The sequence below is a fragment of the Camelus bactrianus genome, chromosome 1 (assembly GCF_048773025.1).
Source record: "Camelus bactrianus isolate YW-2024 breed Bactrian camel chromosome 1, ASM4877302v1, whole genome shotgun sequence".
NCBI classification, from domain to species: domain Eukaryota; kingdom Metazoa; phylum Chordata; class Mammalia; order Artiodactyla; family Camelidae; genus Camelus; species Camelus bactrianus.
The window spans coordinates 118,503,909-118,509,780 of NC_133539.1; positions in this window are offsets into that span (position 1 = coordinate 118,503,909).

A 5,872-nucleotide genomic window follows, 5' to 3' on the forward strand; every position below is an offset into this window, starting at 1 on the left:
AGACAAAGCCTTGCCACCCCTGAGAGATGGGTACACCCTCTCCTTTCTGATGGCTGATCTGTAATTTAGCATGCTTCCCTCTCACCCAGCCTGCCAAGACACTTAGACTTAAGGTCGAAACTCAGTCATAGCGACCACATGAACAGTTTGCAGTTAGCATATTTTCCGTGTCCTTTTTTCTATAGCCTGCTTTTCTATTTTATTAACCTTGCTGCTAAGTCACTTTTTATGTCACTGCAAACTCTTCAGGAAAGAGGTGAAGTATAAATAAATACAACAGTAAAATGAGCATAACATGTAAAAATTACAGTCTATATTCAAAGAGCAACATTCTTCACATCTGTAAGGATATTAAAAGTGAACTTATTTGGAAGTGAACAGCATGATATCAGCAAAATTTAGACAAGTAAGTAATTTGTTTATTAGATCCTTCATCAACTGTCTCAATCCATTTTGCTTTATTAATCTCTCGGGGAAAATCAAGACCTCTCTGAACACTTGGAGTGCTCAATTAAATTAAATATTTTGTAAAAATACATGTAACTAATTTTTCGGGGAACGTCTTAACTTCAAAGTGGAAACAAAACTCTTAGGAACTGGAGGCTCTATGTTATTTAGGGGAGTGTTGGCTGCTGTAACAAACACAAAATGAATAGTGACTCAAACATTTGAAGTTTATTTTTCATTCATGGAGGAGTCTGAGAGTTTTTTCTTGTTGGCAGGCAGATCTACTCCACGTGGTGCTTTAGGGACCTGGGTTCCTTCCACCTTTGGCTTTGCTTTGACAGCTCCAAGGGCACCCAGCTGTCTTAAAGGAAAGCACTGGCCTGAACACAACACTTTCACTCACTTGCTATTGGTGGAGACTAGTAAGGTGGCCACCTTGAGATGTAAGGCTAGGGCTGGTGGGGGTCGGGGGTTAGGACTAGGAAATGTAGGTCATGGCTGAATGGCCAGTATCCCACCATGACTCCACACAATGAAAACAGAAACATAAACATATGTGGGCAGCTGGCTCTTCCTGCTATAGATTCATGCCTTTCCACCCTTTGTGTTTTCTTCTCCCAAACTCTTCGACCTCTATGCAAGGGCAAACAACTCAAACACCCAGGGGTAGTTTGATAACTTGGCTTGGTCTGTGTCAGACTAGCTTGCTGGCAGAGAAGAGCTGCTGGTAAGAGGCAGCTGAGCAGAACCAGGATTCACATCAAAGAAAAGACAAGAAAACACCAGCCCTGAGGTCATGGATGTCCTCCTTCTGTGCTGTTGGTCCATGGGAAAGATAAACTATACAGACCAGCACAGACTCAACTTCATTCTTTCATCAGTGAAGTTTCTTTGTTTGATGTGTTACAGATATGATACCTCAGACTCTTCTTATCGATAAATTTACAAATCAGAAGATGCCTTTGTCAAGCCATATATCCTAATGTTTATTCAAGAAATACAATTATAATCTGGGTTCTGGGTCTAGCTCAGCCAATAAATAGATGTGTGACTTCAGACAAGCCACTTCACCTCTATTGCACCCAACTTTTTCACTAAAAAATTTTTTTTTAATTTTTTTAATTAAAATTTTTAAATGAAAGGATTGGACCAGATGGTTGCCAATGTCCAACTAAGATTCAACTGAAAAATTCTGTGATCTGAGTGGTATATAAACCTAACTCAATCTGAACACACTTAACATGTTTTGGCATCAATGGTAAACCAAGTTATTGTAATGAAGGCATGCATTGATTGGGTTTTGAACAAGTAATGGTTTGTTAAATGCAAATATTGCCCACAGTGGGGATTGTTTCCTTGTATCAGACAGTGTTTAACCAAATGCCTACTCTACTGCTGTAGAATAAGTAGAGTTGAGATAGGCCTTTACCTCTTTACAAACATGACACTGCATTTATTTGAATTGCATGAAACTTCATGCACAGCTTCTGAACCTGAGAAGAGGATGCACTAAAGTTAATTAATCGGAGTGTGTTATAAAAGTAAATACTAGTCTTCACCCACTGGGTGTTTTAGAATGTCATTCAGTAAATAGCTGAATGGATAGTTTAGTAAACTAAATCATAATCTAGTGACCCAACTAGGTAACTGCCTTCCTTAAGCAGCACCCCGGGCCAGGGAGCAGCTGAGGCAGGAAAGGGGGGCATCCTCACACACTCCCCGGGCACCACTTAGAGGAGCCCATGCTTGGGGATCTGCCCTGGACACCCCTCCAGTGTCTTCCAGAACTTCATAGAGTTCAGCATCCACTGTGCCTCCCCTACAAATAGCACCAAGAAGAATCACCCAACAGCCAACTCTTGATTTACGAACTGAATAGCAAGATCTTGGGGTCTGATTTCCAAACCCTCACTAGGGAAGTCTGATGCAGTTCTGGAAACCAGTAGGCAGCATAAAAGCGGGAGGGGTCAGTTTTACAGAGGCCTGGAGGGGGTGTTTGGAAAAGGCTTCACAGATTAAGTGACACTTGAGAAAGTCCTTCAAAGACAGGAGGGGTGGGAGGTGGACAAGGAGGGATAATCTTCCTAAAATAAATGGGCTGGAGAAATAAACCAGGACAACGTCGTGGAGGATCTGGTACAGGAGGCTCAAGAGTGTGAAAGTCAGCCTGTGGATAATGGAAAGTCCCTCACGGATTTTTAAGCATCAGGGTAACAGATAAAACTGCATTTTACTAAGATTGTTATCCTGGCAACAGTGTGGAGGAGAAACTATTGGCCAGAGTGGAAACAGGGGGCCAGTCAGGAGACAACTGTGGTAGTTACTACTGTATTGGTTTAGGATATACACTATGACATGTTTCCCAGGCAGAAATGGCCCCTCACCCCACCCCAAGCCTTAGGTGTGTTCATGAGCAACAGGAAATCTCACACAGACAAATGTTCCTAATCTGTACACAGATGCTCCCAGGCAGTATCCTTAGCTCGAGTTGTATTTATGAAATTGGAGGGAGTTAGAGGAGAATGCCTTCCTTTTTACTGATCACTTTTTTTTAACATTTTTTATTGATTTATAATCATTTCACAATGTTGTGTCAAATTCCAGTGTTTAGCACAATTTATCAGTTATACATGAACATATATATATATATATTCACTGTCATATTTTTTTCTCTGTGAGCTACCACAAGATCTTGTATATATTTCCCTGTGCTATACAGTATAATCTTGTTTATCTATTCTACAATTCTGAAATCCCGTCTATCCCTTCCCACCCTCCACCCCCTTGGCAACCACAAGTTTGTATCCTATGTCTATGAGTCTGTTTCTGTTTTGTGTTTATGCTTTGTTTGTTTGTTTTTGTTTTTGTTTTTAGATTGCACATATAAGCGATCTCATATGGTATTTTTCTTTCTCTTTCTGGCTTACTTCACTTAGAATGACATTCTCCAGGAACATCCATATTGCTGCAAATGGAGTTATGTTGTCAGTTTTTCTGGCTGAATAGTATTCCATTGTATAAATATACCACTTCTTCTTTATCCAGTCACCTGTTGATGGACATTTAGGCTGTCTCCATGTCTTGGCTATTGTAAATAGTGCTGCTATGAACATTGGGGTGCAGGTGTCATCCTGAAGTAGGGTTCCTTCTGGATATAAGCCCAGGAGTGGGATTCCTGGGTCATTCAGTAAGTCTCTTCCTAGTCTTTTGAGGAATCTCTGTATCACTTTCAATTACACAGTGGGACTGTCTTTTGCCAGATATACCTTGTGATTTAGATTGTTACTTCTTTATATGTGTAGAAGGACCAGGTTTTGTGTTTCCTTTTTCCAATTTGCCACAGGCTGACACTTTCGTCACATACAATAATGATAAATCCTGGGAAAAATGAAATGAAAAAGCAAAGAATACAAAACATAAGCCCATTTTCTAATTTTATTAAACAAACATAACTCCATCAAATTGCTGTCAGAGTCTCTGAACGCTTACTCTCAATTTCTGCCCCGTACCAGTGAGAGTTTGCACAGACAGACCAGTCCACAGACCACACTGGGTAGCACTGGTCCAGATGGGCACAGGAAAAGGTGTGGAGCACTGGAAAATGGCAACATCTGAGGGGACCCCAGACTCCCCTAGACTGGTCTCCCCAAAGAGATTGAATGCTGACAGTACTAAGACTATTAGGCAGACCTGGTGAGACACAAAGTCCAGCTTTGTGTCATGAAATGATGTAAAAGCAGTGTTTTTATTAGATTTGGGTCAATGGTGGTATTTCCCTCCTACATAACTTTGCTTTCAGCAACCACTGAGACCCATATTTAAACATGTTAGCACTGATGAGCGATGCCAGAAAAAATATAATCAAACAAAGTGACTAAATTAATAATTTATACACTAACAACCATGTGAAAATATAAGGCGTGAGGAATTAAATTAGAAAAACAAAGTGTAATCTAAATTAGAGTGCATCTCGATTAAATTAGATCCCCCAGCAGTGCTGTAAGTTTAGTTGAAGCCCATAGCACTACAGTGACCATAACATCACTAACGGTAACTAGACTTGGAGCTTATGTGGTATCTCTGAAGCACTTATAAATACTTGTGTGGTTGCTTCCCTTAAGCTTAAGTGGTCGTAAGACTCTACCCAGATTTCTCTTTATCGTGCAATAATAATCATTATTCAGTGAACAGTGGTTAACTTCAGAGATGTTATCTCTTTAAACACACCCCAACAGCTCTGTATGGTAAGTATGATATTCCCCTATTTTAAAGATGAGAAGATTGAGGTTCAGAGAGGGTAGGTACCTTCTGAAATGTGCACAGTTGTTAAGAGAAAGGGCTGAGTTGAAACCCAGATCTCTGATGCCAAAGCTTGGCCTTCAAGCCAACGTGTTCTACTGTTCTCTGCCTGGTCTTCAACAGCAGGGGACGTCTGACCCAGACACTAGAGACAGCCTGGCTGGAGTTGCTTTTCAGCTTTGAATGTGAGGGAGATACACTAGTCCTTGACCCTTAGTCAGTAGTAAAAACCCTAGCAAGGTGCTACCACCCAGGCCAGCCCCATCTCTGCACCTGCCTGCCTTTTTTTCAAATTTTCGTTTTTGTCATAACTTTAAACTAATAGACAACTTGCAAAAAAACAGTACAGAAAGTTCCCATATACCCTTTACCCGCTAACATTCCCATCCTACTTAAGCACAGTACCATTCATGAACACAGGAAGCTAATGTTGTTACAATACTATAAAGCCACAGACCATACTGGAATTTTGTCAGCTTTCCTATTATTGCCATATTTCCTGTTGCAGGATCCCTTCTTGCATTTAGTTTTTCTCTCTCCTTTGTCTCCTCCAATCTGTGAATGTTCCTCAGTTCTCTTGTAGAATGTCCCTCAAATTAGACTTGCTGGATAGTTTGTCATCATTCCCTCACAGTTGTGGGTTTGGGGCAGAACACCACAGAGATGACGTGCCTTCCTAGCGTTTTGTGTCAAGCGAAACACGTCAATCAATACGTATCATCACTAGTGATATTAAACTTGATCAAGGTGTTGCTTACCAGATTTCCCCACTGAAAAGTTACTATATTTTCACTTTGTGATTAATAAATATTTATTTGGGGAGGATACTTTGAGATCATGTTGACAGCCTTTTTAACTTTGACATATCAGCTTGTTAATTTTGGCATATTTTTTAAGTGGAAATGTGTTTTAACACATGATTAACATGGTTTGAGACATTTACTATAGATACTGCACTGATTCTGATCAACCCTGACCATCCATTTATGTTTTAAAGACTATATATACATATGTGTGTGTATCTATCTTTGTCTGTACACATATATATTCAGATTTATTTTGTGAGTAAGTTTTTAAAAATTGAAATACAGATGACTTACAATATTATATTAGTTTCAGGTGTACA